The sequence below is a fragment of the Pangasianodon hypophthalmus genome, chromosome 1 (genome assembly GCF_027358585.1).
Source record: "Pangasianodon hypophthalmus isolate fPanHyp1 chromosome 1, fPanHyp1.pri, whole genome shotgun sequence".
NCBI lineage: Eukaryota > Metazoa > Chordata > Actinopteri > Siluriformes > Pangasiidae > Pangasianodon > Pangasianodon hypophthalmus.
Window position 1 is genome coordinate 29,394,185 of NC_069710.1, and position 20,540 is coordinate 29,414,724.

General features: G+C 39.4%; 1 protein-coding gene across 2 annotated transcripts in view; it reads left to right on the plus strand.

The window, feature by feature from the left end:
- The window catches only part of adarb2 (adenosine deaminase RNA specific B2 (inactive)), a 194,867-nt gene that overhangs the window by 85,731 nt on the left and 88,596 nt on the right, over positions 1–20,540 (plus strand). Inside the window, exon 1 of one of the 2 annotated variants that reach the window (XM_034308448.2) lies at positions 5,742–7,817. The exons of the other annotated variant lie outside the window; for it this stretch is intronic. The gene's annotated coding sequence lies outside the window, so the exon portion shown is untranslated. Of the gene's footprint in view, positions 1–5,741; positions 7,818–20,540 lie in introns of those variants that run through there. 2 annotated transcript variants of the gene reach the window in all.

The window sequence follows — 20,540 nt, forward strand, 5'->3', positions numbered from 1 at the left end:
CAGTGGCAGCACCAGGATCTGAACTCATGACCTTCTGCTCAGTAGCTTAACACTTTAACCACTGAGCTGCCACTGCATTAGTGCTATAGTAGCGGATCATACACAAGGACATGTTCAGTGGATGCACCACATACATAATCTATGAAGTTTAATAATAATAGGTTTAAAAAAAAAGATATTTAGCAAAGAAACATATAACATGATTATATTTATTTTATAAGTTATTTATTAGTAGATGTTTAATTGATATTTATGGAAGGAGTCTTAAGTGTAACAGTCATGATGCTTTACAGTACAGTTTCCCAGCACAGGAAAGTCTTCAGGAGTTTACACTTTCCCAGTAAGGATTTTTTTTGTTTGTTTTGTTTTTTGAGAGAGAGAGAGAGAGAGAGAGAGAGAGAGCTATGCTGGTAAAGGAACGACTCTTTATAGCAGCTATAACATAAGCGATAACTGGAATTACCTTGTCTTGTAGACATTCTACAACAAATCTGACTTTAAACTGACGTCTCCTTCATTAATAAATTTAACCTTGTAATCCTTGGCATATCACACCACCCCAGCATAGATTATTTTTGTATAACTACACAGTCTGCCATGTGTTATTACTTACGTCTTACATATTTGTCCATTTTGTTTTGAAGAAACATCTGTAAAGGTCTTGTTCCTCTAAATTACATTGCTAAGGGTGTGAAAACTTGTAAATTACATAAATGTAGCAGCAGTTACTTGGTAATTTTGCATTTGTTCAAATATTATTTAATTGGCAACAAATCAGAGTGGCCGGTTTATTAGTTGCCGGTTTATTAGGTATAAAAATGTTGTAAGTAATAAACTGGCAACTCAGTGTATATGTCTGCAATTAACTAAAATAAAAATGGAATAAAATATGACTGTTGTATAATAAACTACTACAGTTAACATAAGCATAATGCTGGCTGGAGCTGGATGATGTGTGTTGTGTTAGTCTGTATGTCAGAAAGGAAAAAAACCCTGCAGATTGTGTTTGATTGACAGCTAGCTCACACTATAGACTGAATCCCGGCTGGCTTTTTATTCCAAGCCTCCCTCTTTCAAACATTATTTGGCCTCTGTTTGTTTGCTTTTATGTTGAGACTCTGTTTGTTTATTAGATTGTGAAGAGCTGGTGTTATTGCCTGGCGTGAGAGATGAGAGAGACATGCGGAACCTGACAGTGTGTTTCGTACCACGATCCAACACAGTTTTAACTGAAATTAATTTGTAGTTAAATGCTTTATGGGCTCTTGTTGCATGGCAATCCTACATCCATCATTGATAATTTGATATATTTCACTTGAAGTGTTTCGAGTAGCTTCCGGTCATATTAATGAGAGGTTATTAACCTTGTTAATATTAGCGTTAACGGCAATGTCCTCCCCCCCAGAAAGACTCTATTTCAGCTCATATGCTGAATCATAATGGGTTACAGTTAGCCTCAATGGTGTGGGATTTTCTTGTTCCTCAGTAATGATGAGTCATTTTCCAAAGCCTCCACGAATGCCAGAAAAAAAAAAAAAAACGGAAGAGGAGGGAGTGAGAGCTTGGCTGCAGATGGATGAGCAGCCGCTATTAAGCTTTAATTCTAAAACAAATTATGCAATTAGCTCGCCCATCAGGATGTAGGCCATGCACGAGGTCGACGCAACCTTCACTTGATCTCGTCCCAAGCTGAGAAATTGGAGGGAAGGTGGAGGTAAGGAAGGGGAAGGGAATCGTCTGTGCAACAGCCCCCCAACTCTGCGAGAGCAACTTGTAGCTCTTTTTGTTGATGGGATTTTCTTTAATGTTTTTATGGCGGTATTCATGTTCTTAAACAAAGAGGCAATTTGTCTGTGCTTGAGAGATAATATTGTCAAGGGAGACACGCAGTCAATTTCAGCCGTCTGCTTTTGAGACAGGGAGAGGTGACAGTTTCAAGGTGTTCGTGAGAGCTCTTCTCACAATAAAGCCCACACTGGATCAATTACATTAAACAGCATTAAACGTTAGTGCTCATTTGACTGTTGTGATGTCCTGGTGCCACATTTTCTTTTTAACATGACTCAATTTTGTGAAAGAGAACTGAACATGTTCTGAGTTACTGTTACTTTAGAGAAGTTGATTATTTTCTTCTAACAGCACAGCCCAGAGTTTTTTATTACTTTCATACCTCAGCAATTAGCCAACAGTTACAAATTTTATTAATTAAAGAAAGCACTTTTTATCCATCTACACCGATCAGCCATGATGTTAAAACCACTGACAGCTGAAGTGACTAACACTGATTATCTCGTTAAAATGGCACCTAGGGGTGGGGTATATTAGGCAGCAAGTAAACAGTCAGTTCTTGAAGTTGCTGTCTTGGAAGGAGGAACAATGGACAAGCGTAAGGATCTGAGCGACTTTGACGAGGGCCATATTGTGATGGCTAGATGACTGGGTCAAAGCATCTCCAAAATGACAGGTCTTGTGCGGTGTTCCCAGTATGCAGTGGTTAGTACCTACAACCGGTGAACCAGCAACAGGGTCATGGCCACCCAAGGCTCACTGATGTGCGTGGGGAGCGAAGGCTAGCATGTCTGGTCCAATCCCACAGAAGAGCTCCTGTAGCACAAAGTTCATGGTGGCTATGATAGAAAGGTGTCAGAACACACAGTGCATCACAGGGCTCTGTATGGGGCTGTGTAGCCGCAGACCAGTTAGAGTGCCCATGCTGTCCTCTGTCCACCACTGAAAGCGCCTACAATGGCCATGTGAACATCAGAACTGGACCATGGACCAATGGAAGAAGGTGGCTTGGTCTGATGAATCATGTTGTCTTTTATATCATGTGGGTCAGGGCTGTTTTGGTGGCACAAGGAGGACTCAATACACAATATTAGGCAGGTGGTTTTAATGTTATGGCTGATTGGTGGAGACAAATTATTTTCTGTGGTCACGTTATAAACAGTCATTCCCTCACCATCCTTTCTTTTTTGAAAGTTAATAAGACAAAAAAAATGCAGCCTGTCATGTTATGGAGAAACCGCCAAGCATAAATTCCTGTGGTGGAAAATGTACTGGCTGTTACAAAGCACTGTCAATGGAGACTCCTTCCGAAAACGATCAGTAAAAATCTCCTTAGAGAAAACTTTTCCATATCAACAAATACATGTTTCTTTTTATTTGTTTATGTGGAGCGTCAGGTATACTAGTCCTTGCATAAGTTATTATCCTAGAAACAATAACATATTAGAAGGACTGCATTACTGTAAACCTGTGATTTGGCTTGCAGCCGGAACTACTGTCCGAGCTGCTGTTATAGATAATTAACAAACATGCATGTGCATGAGGCAGAACACACAGGCATAAACTCAGTCTGTTGGTTATTAGGGCTAAAACAAGTATCATAGGCATAATCCAAAGTGGAAAACAAGGATAATCCATAATTCATAAATGAAAACATAAGCAATTAAAAACTAGTTAAATACTAGAAACACAGGAATGCACACTTAACACATTTAACTTTGCGACAAGACGAAGGAACATAAGCGTACTGTACATAAAGACAAACTATTCAGGGATGAACTCAGAACAGGTGCACACATAAGGTAGCAGACCAATGATGGGATAGGGGCGGAGACAGGACCAAAACAAAGACACATGGAAATATAAGCCAAAAGCACATGGAAGTAAAAAAAAAAAAAAAAACGTGAAAGCAGCTCTCATTGCTCTTTGAAGAGTGGCCACCGGATTTGAGAATTCAACAGCGCTGTGATATAAAATTAAATAACTCATTGTTCATTGTTAGTAAGAGGCAGAATTGAGGTTTACTTTATTTGAGAGACTCAACTGAACAGAGATAATGACTCTCCGCTCATATTTCCTCATTTGTCTTTTTAATTCCTTAACAAGTTTACTGCCTGAGGCAAACACTCGTCATTTATCTTCCTGCTAAAGCTCCAATTAAGACTTCTCTATTCGCTTTTACACTGCAAGTCCATTGTCGAGTGCAAATATTACATTTAGGTGGAGAATTATTTACTTTTTTATGTCTACCATTCTATAAATTCTTCTTCTGTTTTGACAAGATGTGAAAAGATGACAGATAGATGTACCACAAAATATAGCTTGTGTGAAATATTCTAGACTTGAGAAAACCTGGATGCTTATCACCCAGTTCAGTCATCTCAAATCCTTACCACTGTATCTACCCACCTATCACCTGGGTGTGATGCTGAAGGCTGCGTACACTTCTATCTGACATGTTTTTCAGCAGACAATGTTGCAACATTGCTGATAGTCTGAACACTTTAGAGCTCCAGCGATGGGAGCTTCAGCACCACGCTCCAATCACTGATGCTTAGATTCAGTCCAAACCACTGAGTGCAGCTTTACCATTCAGGGGCTGTAAACGTTTGTTGAACTTTTATTGCACTCTTTCACTCAGTCACACTTCAATCCATATTACATGCAGCGATACACAGTGCACAGTAATGATATATGCTGTGCAGGTCTAGGTATGGCTGTTTTATTTGCAATGCTTTTATTTAAAATGCTCAACGTTTAAATCTTTCAGTCTACTAAGTTGTCGGTGGTTATGTCTGGTAAAACATGGTAAGCACCAAGGTATTTGAACTTTTGGTAACTTTTAGGTATTAAATTAGGTAAAGATTTGGGATAAAGGGTATTTTTTTGTGTAGTACTGTTTCTAGACTCCAAACCTGTGCAGCTTTACTGGTAATGGGTCTCATTTATCAAACTGGACATGAATGAATTTATTTGCACATTATTCTCAGGAGCGTTTCCGCGGGAAATATGGTATTCAAGAAAAACCAGTTAGTTTTGAAAGACTTTTGAATCCAGCAAGTTGGTGTAAATTTACATAAAAGGACACTCGTTAATATGAACCTAGATTGATCGGCTTCAAATCATATCATTAGTGATGAGTTAATGCAAATTTACTTCTGATTTGAATTTAATGAAACATTTGTGAAAATCAATATTAATGAACGAAAGAAATCCAAAACAAATCCATAAATTTCAAACAAAGGACAAATAGTACTAGCTATTCAATTAGGATTAAATTAATGGTGTTCTATAAAAAGAAGAGTTAGTGTGTTTCTATGGTAGCTGATGCACATCAGTGGCCGAGCTGCATTACTGGAAGGTTTACTGTGCCACCGTGCTTAGGAGACTCTCTTTCACCAACTCTTCTAGTTGTCATTTTGTCATTTTCAGCTCTTTGGACTTTGCCTTTTATGGAGCTTTGTGGGCTTCATGAAATGTAAATCTGCTTTGTTTGTGTGAACGTGCTTGGTAATGGCTGATTGGCATTCATCGACATACGTACGAAGAAAATCAGCATTACAGAAACATTTGTAAATTTGGGAATTTATAGTACAGCTTATGAAACATTTATACCCAACTTTATATAATGCATGAACAAATCCAGTGTAAAATATGAACAGTCTTTCCATCCACTACTACCCATCCCATTGACTTAAACTTGGTGGAATTTACATTTTAAACGGTTTATTAGCTGTTTCTTTTCCCAACTCGCATCATCTTCTAGGTGATAGCTAATGTTATTGACCACATTCTTTACTGTACAAAGTATTTCCACACTCTTCGCTGTTTTTCTTTCACTTATTTTAGGCTCTTCCTCCTGTTGTTGCTTCACTGTCCTAATGTTTTAAATCACTTACTTCAAACATGGTTGCCGTATCATAATATACTGTTAACTCATGAACTCAGTATTTTCCTGGGAATTGTCTCATGATCGTACATTCCTGCTTAGCCAGATTTTGACTGTGGCTTGCTCTCACACATTATCCTCTTTCCTGATTATTTTGCATTACATTCCTGCATAAATATGAATGTGTGAACTAAGCTTATCTAATTACACCAGTGTTAGTGACTAGTTTAAAGAATTAAGTAAAACAGGACATGATAATTACCTGGATTAACAAGGTGTTTACTACAAACATATTCTCACTAACTTTTACTGCAATGTCACGTTTTACCTATTAAGTAGAAAAGTAAATTGGACTTTAGCCCCAAAGCACACACGCTGCACTTAAAGAGCTTCCGAGGTAATGGTTTCTATAAATAACACCACTTGAAGAACAGAGAATTAGTCTTATCCTGCTTTTCCAACAAGCCGAACACGGGTTCTGCCACAGTCTCGGTGCAAAGGTTCGTCTGAAAGCATTGAAGCCATCCCAGCCGGAGTAATGAACAGGATGTTATCTATCCCAAGCAGAGAGGTAAATGCCAGTCTTATCTGCAAAGCTTTACCCATATGTTCAAATCCGTGGCACAAGGACAGGGAAAAAATCGGCCTGCCTTCCACTGCTATCTCAACACAAACACAGTGCTCTCCAAAATGGAGCCAGGCAGCAGTGCGAGCTCCACACCAGGCTCTGCTTTCAGGCTCCAAAGCTCACATGAGTATTTACCAGAGCTTAATGACTGGGCCTTGCTAACTTTCCACCCGCTGCCAAGCGAGGGATATTTTCCAGCTGAGCGCTCGAGCTGGAGTGTGTAGCATTGCGGCTTAAAGCAGGTTTGATTTTTCCAAAAGCTTTCTGGCCTGCTTTTATGTCACTACCAAAGAGATCAAAGGTCAGACTTTGCAGTTATACATATCAGAACCACAACAGGGTACTGGGTTCGATCCTGAGCTCAGGTTACTGTCTTTGTGCACTTTCACATCTTTTCCCCATGCCCATGTGGTGGGTTTCCTCCAGGTTCCCTGGTTTTCTCCAACTGCCAGAACCATACCAGTAGGTAGATGCCAATGCTAAATTGCCCCCTAGGTGTGAATGCATGTGTACATGATGCCCTGCAATTGACTGGCGTCCCACCTCATACCCATTTATGGCATTTGGCAGACACCCTTATCCAGAGCAACTTACATATATCTAATTTTTTATACAGCTAAGGGCAAAGGGCCTTGCTCAAGGGCCCAGAAGCAGCAGTTTGGCAGTGCTGGGATTTAAACTCATAACCTTCCATGCTGAAAGGCCATGTCTTATCTACTGAGCTACCACTGCCCAGTGGTCCTAGGATGGGCTGGAGATCCACCAGGATAAAGCACTTCCTGAGGATAAACAAACATAATTTCATGATTGCAGGTACCCAAAAGTTTCCATTAACCAACTCTGAATCCCTGAGTTTGAATGGTTGACAAAAAAAAAAAAAAATCCACACAACTTTGACAAAAAACACACAAAACACAAGACATTTGCAAAGACTTATGGTACTGCACAGGAAGTAGAAGGTTAATGTGCCTACCAAGCATTAGAAGTCTGTCTCACAACAAAATCGTTCTCATCAATACATGCCAACAACTTTATATACTTTCTTCAACCGCTGGTGTTCATTGTAAAATATTGTAAAATAAAAGATTCTGATTTTTAAATAACAAATTTTAAATCAGAATTCATGTTGGAAAAAAGGGTTAAATAAGAACTATATTATCATCCACATAACTTCCAGCTTGAAGTGGCGTGACGTGGCCTAGAGGGCATAGTGATACCAAACTGCACTAAAGCCGTAAGTGACTCTGGTTTTCCAAAATGGCCGCCTGTTCAGCTACATTGTGAGGTTTTGTTTACAGCAAGTTAACTTACAGCAAGTTAACTTGGGTCTTAAACAGCATCAGGAAGTTTGCATGACTGCTGAAAAATGCAAATGAAATTTGAGGTAGAGATTTATATAAATGATTTCGGAGGAGGTAGATATACATTTCTTGTAGATATTCATTTCTAGCTTTGGTGCGTATCTAAGGAAGCAAACTCCAGGCAGGACTTGTCTGATCAACAACACTTGAGGTAAGTCAATAATTTATTAACGTTAAGGGAAATGTGGTGATTCTTGTTTCTAATTTCAACTTTTATGCAATTCCAGTAAAGAACACCAACATTTTGTGTGAGCTCAGTTTGAAAAAGTTTGTACACCCTGCACTGGAGCTGTCTGTGGGTCTACATGACTAACCAGTGATCATTTTGCCTCAGATACAGCATGAATATCTGAGACAATGCTCCAACCTCCTGTTATACCAAAACAATTGTTTTGACTGAAAAACACAGGCAGTTAAATGAAACCTGATAATTGGATTGCGGTAAAGGTGTTCAGATGAGCATTTGATGGTTGAATGAGCATTCAGAATCATATTTATGCTCCTAACATGAGGACTGGAAAATTGTGAACACCCAGCCTGTTCATGGCTTTGTTCTACTGTCCCAGTCACCATTGCTGCATATATCAATTATGTAAAAAAGGCCTAATTTCTAAAGCAGTTCTAGTGGCTGTTAAAAAGAGAAGCGGCCGTTGCTGGAAAGGATTACGGTGCTTGTCTATGTCTGGTCTTTGTCTTCCAATCTGTTAACTTGGGTCTGTTCTTTTGTTCCTCGTTATTGGACTGTTAGCTTTATGTTGCACTTGATGTTGGCGCTTAATGTCTTTTTCTTTTGCTTTTACAACTATTAAGTAGGGATGCAGTTTATGGATACATGTCTTTTGGTACTAATTGATACCGATACTGAGTAACCTACTCGCTATTAAGCAATCAGGGACAGTACGGGACATTTTATTTAGCTCTGTTTATGTTTCTTTGGCTTAAATAGTGACCATGAAAAGCACACATTAGCACGTTCATGCGCTTAGGCTACTAGACTCGTTCTTTATATCATTAGCTCATAAAGGAGAAGAGCAGATTTTGTTTCATGTTTTATTCCCTCGTTGTCAGCAACCGATAGCGACTCATCGTCAAGAACAACATACTGGATAAGAGCTTTTACTCTCGCTCACTTAGTGTTGACGTTTGTTCTTCCGTAGCCAGTGTTTGCTGCTAGCAATGAACTTCTCGTGCTGAGTTTTATGTACAAGATGTTTCATCAGGTTACTTGTATTTTATGAAGTTTCTCCTCTTGATATTTTCTGAAAGCACAGCCGTTTTGTATTTCGCGAAGCATAGTCATTTCACACTGCTGCCATTTTGAGTTGTCTCTTCATTAGCACAGCAATGTACACTAGGATTACACCACAAACTATAATGTGGTATCAGATGTTGGTATCGGAGTCGAGTGTAGATAAATGAGCACTTGTACATGAAAACTACCCAAACCTCCTAATATTGTTATAAATACTGCTGTTACTTTGCACATCTCAATTTATTGCACTACAATTATTTTAAAAAAATGCAGCTACTTTTACGTTGTTTACACTGTTTGCATTGCCGTACAGAAATGCACACTATTTATGTTGGTATATTTATAAACCAGCTCTTTTCACTGTTATCAGCCACTTTGTAGATTTGTTAACGTATACTAATAGCATCCAGTAGGGAAGTTGCCATTCAATTTCGTTGTACAGTGACAATAAAGATATTCTCTTCTATCTGACTGATACCAGTATCGGTAATATGGAGTCCTGACTCAATATTAAGTACTGGCCTTAAACACTGCATCAGATCAAATCAGACTTGACATGTTTTCCCATCCTCTGTTCAGCACTTGAGATGTGAAACTCAAATACCGAAGCTCACAGAAATTGGTTTAGTTATTAAAACGACCAACACTCTGAGCAATAAAATGGAAAAACTGGGATCAGGGAATCCCTAATTAGGCTAAATTCATTCAAACTTTTTGCATGTTTCAGTATATTTGTTCAGCAGTATCAACAGAGGTGTTTGTAAAGTTCCTTTCAGTTGAGTTTATAAGAAGATGTTTTGGTTTTTTCCTGATTTTAATACTTTGTTTACTTGAATTTGATCACTGATTTGTTGGAAAGCCCAGCTGTTCCATCCACTTGTGCATCCTCTGTCTCCAAATACACGAACAGGTGATGTGTTTCCGCAGGCTTGTTTTCCATTCTACCCAGATGGAAAGAAAGAGGGAGGGAGGATGAGAGACAGACAGGCAGAATAGCATGTCAGAATTTTGTGACCATTCATGCAAGTAAATATTAGTTTTTTGGGGTTTTTTTTATCTATGGTTGGACTAATTAGTGATATTATGTAACGGGGATTCCTCCATTGTGGTGCCACTGATATTACATTTGCAAATATGTAGGTAAAGTAAAAGTAAGACATTTTAAACCTTTTATACCTTTAAAAAATGTTTTATACCTTAAAACATTAATTGCAATGAATCATAATTAATAAAACAACATTTTGTCCTAACCCAGCCCACTATAGCTATATTTTACTTTGCAAAATGTACATTTTAGTTCCTCAGCTTTCACTCAATCCTGTTAATGAACACATTCACTCCTTTGAATTATTTTGAATATTCCATGTCGTGTGATCGACAGGAAGTTGAGCAAACTGCTGTGCATAGTTAAGATGATATGAATCATGGTTAAGGATAGAGGAAAATCAAAGAAAGACACTGAATATAAAACTGTTGTTAGCAAAGAAAAATGAAATAATTTTGCCTGAAAAGGGTTAAGACATTTTTTAATGGTTTACATGTTTTCTTAGATTCATTGTTGAAATATTGTGGAAAAATATAGATTTATAGTTTTTGAGTGAGTGTGTGTGTGTGTGTGTGTGTGTGTGTGTGTGTATGAGTCTGTGTTTATTCTGTATGGTCCCTGCGTCCCATCTGATCCTGCCATTAAAACACTAACATAAGTGTGTAAATAATGACTTCATGCCAATTATCTCTACACAGAGGCAGTTAATATTTACTCTCTCAGCGCGTGTGACTGTTACCTCTGATAAACGGTGTGTTTGCTCAGCAGCAGTGCTCTCTCTCTATCTCTCTCTCTTTCTCTCTCTCTCTATGTCTATGTCTCTGTCTCTCTTGCTCTCTCTCTCTCTCTCTCTCTCTCTCTCTGCCCTTCCCCTCAAACAGCTGGAACTCTGCCACTAACACTCACCGCTCAGAAAATTAGTGTCCTTCTACCTGAGCTTCTTCACTAACGAGCATATGCTTCGCCACCGTGGGGGGCAGGAGAGAAAGCATGAGACAGAAAGCGATAACACGATGTTAACAATTACTTCCAGAATTATCCTGAATCCCATTAGACCCCATCTGCACCCTTTTAACCTTGTTAGGCTGAGCATCGGGCCCAGGACGCTCGTTCACGAATTAAAGGCGCAATTGAAATGTTGATCTCTCAAGTAGTCACAAGGGTCGATTAAAAAAAATATGATGCTTATTCTTGTAATGTTGAAAAAAATGCATTTTCCCCCCTCTATAAAGAGCCGCTGTGCACAGGGCCGTCCAAACATGTGGTTAAAACAGGCTTATCTGTGCGGAGGTTAATGAGGAGCAGCATGGTGTCGGGAGTTCGACACAGCGGAGGCCTCGTCTGCTTTATCAGTCAGCTCATACTCAGCTGAGAAGCCATGGGCATCGCCTGCCATGCTGGGAAACACTGATAGCATTTCTGTTTCTCAAGCACCGTCTTCAGTTGGCTTAATTACTTTTTTCTGCAGCCCTAAACAAGTCGAGTTGTTGTGGAAGTCTTTCACTGTGTACGTGTGATGATAGTGATGATATGGACATAACACGTTCAGGTACAGCATGAGCATTACCATGATTGTGATTGTGTGATTGTGATTATATTTTTTTTATTTATGATACATAAAACACTTTTTAAAATATGGAGTCTACCACTACAAGTCCAATACAGGAACTTTTTCAGGAACTTTGTTTCTGTAGGCATGTTTACACCACAGTACCCTTTTTATAAAAAACAGAAAATTCTCAGAAACTCAGGAACTTTAAAGACATGTTTATATAGCAAGAACCCAGGAACTCATATTTTAATCCGGTTTCTACTACAAGAACCTTTTCAGGAACTTTGTTCATGAACTTAGTAACTGTAGGCGTCTTTACACCAGCGTACCCTTTTCATAAAAAACAAAAAAATCCTCAGGACCTTAGACATTATTTATTTAGCAAGAACTTTTCCAAGAACCCAGGAACTTTTTCCAGGAGCTCAGATTCTTTAATCCTGTTTTTACTACAGGAACATTTTCAGGAATCCATAAATCTTTACAGGAACTATGGAACTTATGTCTCCATCAAAGGAACCTCATAATGAAATTTACACCTTCTTTAATCACAAGAACTATTTTTAAGAAACTCAGGAACCTTCTCAGAAACTCAGGAACCTTCTCAGAAACTCAGGAACCCTAGGAATGTTTCCAATGGACAAACCAGGGTCAATTTTCATTCCTGGACTTACCTTTTGGGACTCTGCTCTGCTGTAGGTACCTTCTGAGCACCAGAAAAGCCAATAAGTGATACTAACGCTTGTTTTATATCAGGAACTTGAACACACTGTAGCCATGTTTACCACAGCAGACTTTGGATAGAAACAAAAAAAACAATGCTTCCATGGGAACATTTTCAGTAACTCAGATACGTTAAACCTGTTTCTACTGCAGGACCCTTTTAAGGAAACCAAGCACTTTTTTTAGAAACTTGAATAATTTAGACCTGTTTCCACTTCAGCAACTTTTTGAGGAAACCAGAGAATTTTACAGGATTTGGGGACCTAGAGTTACATCGCCACCACATGAACCTCATCAGTTGATTGATAACTTTTGCCAAACTTTAGGGAACGTTTTTACCCACAAGACCCAATTTTAGGAAACCAGGAACCTTCACACTAACTTCAAGAGCTTCAGGAGAGCTTCAGGATGCTTCAGAAACTTCAGGAGATTTTCTACTACATGAACCCCAGACACTCTCAAGAACTTAGGGACCCTAGGCATGTTTTCAGTGGAGAAACTAGGGACGATTTTTCATTCCAGGACAATAGTTTCTTTTTTCCCTGCTTGGAATTAGGTATTTTTTTCTGAGGACCAGATGATGACTAAATAAGCAATAGTTACCCAGCACAAACTGCAAAGCAGAACATTTCTATTGCATCTTTGTTTTTTTTAGGGATTCCAAGGAAACAAAGACTAGATTATACAAACCAGTTATGGAACTTTTTCAGAAACATAATAATAGTAGTCATGTTTACACCACAGTAACCTATTCGGAAATCCAAAAAGTTCTCAAGATTAACTTCGAGAGAGAGAGAGAGAGAGAGAGAGAGAAGAGGCTGGTGAAGGAATGACGTGAATGAATTTGTTTTGTGGACATTCCACAAAAAAATACAAAAAAAATATATCTCATACGTTAATAACTACAAAAAATGTTATTGACAAATTGCTATGGTATAAAAGACTTTCTGACATTGTAGGAAAATATTCCACTCTGGGTTGGTAACAGTACCTCCGCTTCATCACACCACTTCATCATTGATTATTTCCCTGTAACAGCACTCACCCACATGTTCCATTCCTTACTAAACCAATTTATTATCCATCATAGATTATTTTAATGGTTTAAAAGCTAATGCTGAATATTTTTCCCCCTCGAACTGATCTGTCCATATTGAGGTCACTGATACTTTTGTGCACTTCCTTGTTCTACTCCAAAAATAAAAATTTGAAATTTGATTTGTGCAGTGGTCAAACACTTGACACTTTAAGGCTAATTGAAGTGTTCACCTGAGTCTGAAGTCTGAACCGCTGACTCTGAGAAACTGGGTCGGCCCTGCCTTTGTGTCACGACAGCATGAGATGGAGTACGTTTCAAACGCTGTAGCATGAGTGTGTGTATGGTTTTTCACGCCTGCTGCCGCGGAGAGCAGCAAAGTGAAACCAAATGCTAATTGAAGTGCTCGAAGGGGCCATAACCTCTCTCACACATACACACACATCGCCACCAGCTCCACTAGCTCTGCTCCCATGGGACGCGTGAAATTGTTTTGCATCCTAGAGACGCCTCCTGTCCACACACACCTTCATTTACACACTCGCAGCCTGTGTGTCATGGACCTGCCCTGCAGACACGGCTATCTCACCTCCGAGACTCGTCTGAGACTGTCATCCAGCACGCGCGCAGCGGGGTGCTAATATTGTCCCTTTTTTTCTAATTTAATTAAGCACAGTTATCGCTTCAGAGGAACATATTTCAAAGGAGGGTGAGAGCACAATGGTGGTGAGAATAACAATTTCACTTCAAGCCAGACCATGAAATGTGTGAAAAGCTATTGCTTTGGATCACATTCCTCATGCTAATCATGTGGTCTACTGTAGAAATGGCTTGTTCTTACTGAGTAATGAGGTCTGTAAGGCTAAGGTCTGGATTTAGTTCATCAGCTATATATAATATAACTGATGAACTAAACCCAGTTATTTAATAATAATAATAATAATACCTGCAAGCAGCAATCCACGGGGTCCAAGCACCTTTCTCAAATAGCACACCCAGTGCTCAGTTCTTGTTACACAGAATACTAACGAGACCAAAGATTAACATAATGTTTAAGTTTTGTGATGGTAGGTACGTGATTACACTGTGAAACACCATGGTTTTAAACAACCTAGTCATCAGAATCATTCAATACACCAATTTTTGATTCCTGAGAAACTGCTATTTAAATGGACCCACACCCCAAACCGTGCATACACAGTTATCTGAGTAAATTATTCGATTGATTCGATTGCAGGGAGAAAATGATTCGACTATGAATTGACTCATCTGCATGAAGTGAACCAACCGTGCCTTGTATTTTGGGTTGTAGCATTTTTTTTTTGTTGTTGTTTTTTAATACACGCGAGCTGCTAAACTGAGCCACAAGGCACAGATTGATCCAAAGGCCAGAGCATTAGTCCTGCCAAGAGAAAAAATAACAGGCTTTTACCAAAAAGTGTGTTTAGAGTTGACTTTAGCAACAGGCAGCTGAGCTTATTTTATAGAATTGTTACTGAATTAACATGCATCAAAGTCCACTCTGTTGTCCTCTCCGTGTCCATATTAAACAGCACATAATAATGAACTGTCTACAACTGTAGTGAAAGATATTTACTCATTTGACTTATTTGTAGATCTGAGAATCAGTACTGTATAAAATGGTAAAATTTCCAGACAGAGGGTTTTTTTTTTTTTTTTTTTTTTTTTGGTTGCTTGTAGACCAGCTGATCATGTGATACTGTAAAATTGCACTGATCCACTATTAGGTCTAGCTGGTGTGATTTTGCAGACTATATACCGTTTTCCCCCAGATTTGTGGGAAGCACAACAGTAAGCAACAGTAAGAAAACAGCAAGGCAAATGTCAGGTTTGACTGATGATAATAAAAAGGGCTTCTATTTTTTTTTTTACTGGCTAAAAGGGTCCTGCCTTCTTGGCTCACAAGACTGTGTTTGGCGAGTTTATAGGTCATAGTTCAATTAGATAAAGTCAGCATTACGCTAAAGTAAGTGCTAACAGAAGCAACCTTTCCTCCTTTCCGCTGGGTGAATTTGGTTTTCAGGTGGTTTTCAGGTGTCACCTGTATCACCATAGCAAAGGGACAAAAATCATAAATGCTACAGCTCAAATGCTAACTCACCATCTGATATTCAATATATAAATAAGAACAAACACTAACTTGTACTAAAAAATAGGATCTAATCTTGAAATATAAACAGTGCTTCCTCATGGACTTCTGGATGTTACTGTATATTTACGCTGTCTTGCAGCTCGTGTGTGTTCTGTAGACTCTTATAGGAGCTGGTCTAACTGTGCTCGGTCCCTCAGTCCCTGCTCTCTCCAGCCTGGCAGAGATGGAGATAAATGGCCTCCTCCTCCTGCCGCACTAAGTAATACAGCTGGTGATGAATCGCTGCTTTCAGTGACACCAAAATTGGAATCATTGGGTCCAGGAGGCAAAACTAAGAACACCCCACATGCCCCTTTCTCACTGGTGTGAAGTCATCTGTTAAAACGCCACACCTCAAGGCCACACCGGGTATTCCCCCTTTAGCCTGGCGCTCAGATTAATGAGGGCGAATGAGATGGGAAATAGGGGCCTTGTTAAGACACGACCCTGCTATGTTCATCACAAACCTTGGCCTCTGAAATAAGTCCTGAACTTTATCACAGAGAGTAAAACTGCAGGCTTCTTACAGTTCTGAAGCTGTGTCAACAATCGAGAAAAATGATTGTACAGTATCTAATCTAGAACTTATTACCAGTTTTAGTCTTTTTAGACAGAAGTACATGAGTGAAAGTGTAGCACTGGCAACGTGCGAAGCCTCTGGACACTGCTTGACTTATTAAATTTAATGAGGTTTTTTCATTACACAGCAAGAATTACACACCATTTCTGTCAAATTAGGCATTCCCAGTCTCCCCTTCAGCAAGGACTGAGAACTGGGTCACTGGTGTGATGAAAACTGTATGTGTGGCACTCTAGGAAAACCAGTTAGATATCGCTGCTGTTTAGGTCAAATTGTGTTTTTCTGCATAAAATACCTTTTTATTTGCAAATATTAAGAAACCATATCTATCCGTCTGTGCCACTTATCCTACACAGGGTTGCAGGGAGCCTGGAGCCTATCCCAGGGAACCCGGGGCACAAGGTGGGGGACATCCTGGACTGGGTGCCAACCCATTGCAGGGCACAGTCGTACACACTCTCATACACTTTCATTGAATCAAGCCCCCAACCCCTGGAGGAGCGAGGCAGACGTGCTTTCATTCAGTAGATCATTCATTTAGAGAATGATCATCTTTTCTCACTAACCATCGTCCAGTGACATTCGATGTCATATTAATGAGAAATGCAGAGTAGCAGTAGTGGAGACTAAGTCCCAGAATACAAGCAATATGGCACAGTTGTGCTGAGTTACCAGAGAGGTTCGGCTAGTCAGCGAACTCCAAGATGACGATCGCAATGATGTGGACGGCAGTATTAGCATGAAAGTTGAAGTGTTAGAAGCTGATCTGTTTAACGATGAAGTGAGAGAGCTGGACAGACTAAAGGGCTAAAGGGCTAAAGCGCTGCTGCATCATTCTCTTTATGTTGGGATGAAGAAAGGGCTACATTCCACTGCACCACTATCAGGAGGGAGTCGAATAAAACCAAAAAAAGTCAACTCAGAATTTCATTTATCAAAATAAATAGTCACTGAGGATCATTATACTGATTGTAATTATTAAAATGCAAGTTGTTCAGGGTTGGTTTTGTCTTTAGCCTTGCCTTGGTGTCTGCTTATAAAGATCATTTTAACAAACATGATAAAAACCTCTCTAGCTAGGTTGGATAGCTGTATGCTGTAGCGAACGGACATAAACCTAATCAACTCAGGTTGTAATCAGATTAGATGCTCCTGAGCTGCAGTCAGAGCAAAATCCATAAATGTGAGTTTCTCCATTTTCAAGTTTGAAATGCCAGAACTTTACTTCTGATTGCGATGCATGTAAAAGAGAAATATATTTCATTTCAGGAAAACCTTTAGTTTTCAGAACAATATAGTAGAATAATAAAATATCAGTTTCACTATGCGAAGGGTTTTCCCCAAATTCTGCGAAAGACGTTTCCACAAGACTCACACTGTACCTTTTTACGCGCTATTCCACGAGTTCCAGATGCCAGGATTGAAACTGCCCCCACTTGTGCACTACATCATTACTGTGAAATTGAATGGCTGCTTATGAAACAGCGCACAATGATTATGGGCCCAATATCACAGGATGATGATCATTACTCATTGCCATGCATTATGCGGAGGCTGCACATTTGCATATTTTACCCAGGTGTGGCAATCAGCGGAATGGCATTATCGCAGCAAACAAGAAAATTTGTGTAATTTAATTTCTGCTAACAAACAGCCCCCTTGGAATCAGCGCAGCTCCATAACAGTCACTGGAACCTCGTTTTCCCATTTTTTATGCTGCTCTTTTTCTCTTTTCCTCTTTTTTGTTTCCCCACACATTGTGTGTTTTGTCTTACTGAAGACCATCCAAATATCTGACAGCTTTTTGTCACCATCAAAGTTAGTCATCTATCCAGAATCAATATACGCCTCAAATTCAGCAACACATCTGTACAAATCGATGATGCGAGATATCATTCCTCTCTCTACTCATTGCAATACTCAGTCCTGCAAACTTATGTACAGATGACCTTGAGGTCATTTGGCTCCAGTCCCACCTGATGAGCCCATATAATGAGCAGGTGAGGTCATCCCCTCGGAGCACTGAGCACTGACCGAGTCTCAGCTGCTCGTATCATCCTGTTAACGTTTATCACCATTTTCACAGTTTAGTTTCAAGAAATGACATGGATATATCCAATCATGGATATGATGAGCTGTACAGGGTTAAAAGACAGGTTGCAGATCGAACCACCCATTCATTTGTGAGGTAACAAGGTTATTTGAAATGACCTCTGACCCCGGTGTCATGTTTTGCTGCTGTTTCCACTGAATATCAAGTAGAGAATACTGCAGGTGTGGAGGTGTCGTAGACTGGTAGAAAACATCGAGAGAGAGAGAGAGAGAGACACACACACACACACACACACACACACACATACTCCTGTTCTGTTCCTGAAACTAAATGAATGGTCTTTGGTACCTGTGCCTTTTGTGTTGCTTTTAATCGGATATTAATATCTTGCTTTTCATTCTGTAGTCAGCTTCCACTTTGTTCCATTATCTTGTACTTCTATCACTGGTCATGAGTTCAGGAGTTGAAACATGCAAAAGAAAAGAAAATATGAAAGGCTCGGTCATTTTTACATAACAGTGCCAAGACTGTACATTTTACAATAGTAGGGTCTAAATTACTAAATCACTAAATGCTGAAAAAACTCTTTTACTGTATGTTCGCATCTCTTAGAGTGCCTTGAATAAGTATTCACCCCCTTGAAGTGTTATAACAATTCTGTTGCTATAATTAGAAGCATATGTCATGAATCTACACAAAACAACTATAATATTAATGTGTGTATATGTGGGGGATCAGTATAGTTTACAGAATTATTTACAAACGTAGTAACTGCATGAGTAATCACCACATTGCTGTGAAACCTCCAAATTCATTCTGGTGCAAGCAGTTACCATCAGCAGGCACATTAGTTGACTGGAGTTAGCGTGTATTGGTGTCACATGATCTGTATGAATACACTTGTTCCTGAAAGAACCCAGAGTTTGTTAGAGAAAATACCTAAACACAGAGCATCATGGAGACTACCAGAAGCAGCTAGCAGAACAAGTCCAGGATAAAGTTCAGTCTGGAAAAGTATCAATCACAGTCTGGTTACAAAAAATGTCCTCATGAATGGTAAAAAAAAATGATAAGAAATGTAAGTGCCACAACAGAAAATTCAAGAGAGCAAAATTGGCCTTGGGATGGCATTCTCTCTCTCTCTCTCTCTCTCTCTCTCTCTCTCTCTCTCAACAATCATAGTGACTCTAACAAATCTTGGGTGCCTGTGAGCTTGTGTATGCAGAAGAGGGTGGATAGCGCTTTCCTCCATGTGTGTTACGCTGCCCTGTGATGCAGAATGGTTGGTAGTTGTTGTATGATAACTGCTAACTGGGGAGAAAATGGGGGGAAAAAAATCCAAAAAATAACCAAGTAAATCCAAAGAATATGGCACAACTTCTAGGCTAACCACCAAAATCAAGACAGCGTTAATCAGAAGCCTTGATTGCTTTTCTTACTTATGCAATTACACTTTTTTGCTGAAGTTTTTATTTTGCAAACAATATAGATTTTTCTTCAACATGGCAGGCAGTTTTGTGTAGATTGAGTAGCTTTTATTTTTCAATATATATTGATTTATTATACAGTACTATTTGGGGGGGGAGACGACACAAGGCATCCTACATGAAATCTCCACTCTGCTTTTCGTACATGGTATAATTTTAAAATCCAAGATGGATCGAAATAAAAATAACTGATATGTGTATATTTCCATATTACATTTTTATTTTTATTATTCTTGTGTTACCCTTAAATCTCCTTTCACAGCTCTGTGTGTGTGTGTGTATGTGTGTGTGGACGTGGACGATAGTGAACACAGACCTGCTTGGCGATTTGTAGTCCTGGCGTATCAACATCAAATACTTCTTTAATTGACTCTGAATCACACTTAGCGCGGCGAGTGGAGTTGGGAACGGGATATTATGAACTGTCAGTTCGCATTTAGGACCAAATTTGCTGTGGGATTTGAAGAAGCAGTGAGGAACAGGACAGAGAGAGAGAGAGAGAGAGAGAGAGAGAGAGAACTGAGTAAACAACCTTTTAAAGTCTTTATCAGTAGCCACACACACACGCACACACACACAGTGTTAATATTTCCTCATGTAAAGTACTCTGGCTGTATTGCAGTTTGAGGCGAAGTCCTGTATTCTCTCACATGACAGGAAGAGGGTTTTAAAAAAAGGGAAATCTGCTTTATTATATGAGCTGTTATGAAATCTATCTCGTCCTTGAACCAGGTTTTGTGAAGATGCCTTCAGCATTTTGCACATCCTCGTTCTTGCTCTTTGCTTTTTGGAATTGAAACGGACGCTGTTTGAAAAATACAAGTCGGCTCGTCTGGTTTTCTCCAGGAAACGCCATAGAGACCTTGTTAATAAAGCAGCTTTCATATTTCTCTCTGTATGTTTCCTTTTCTCCACACTCCCGCCTGTCTTTTATTTCCTGGCTATTCTCGGCGAGTCCCAGGCGAGCGCCGGGCTGCAACTTATGACTAGCCATGTC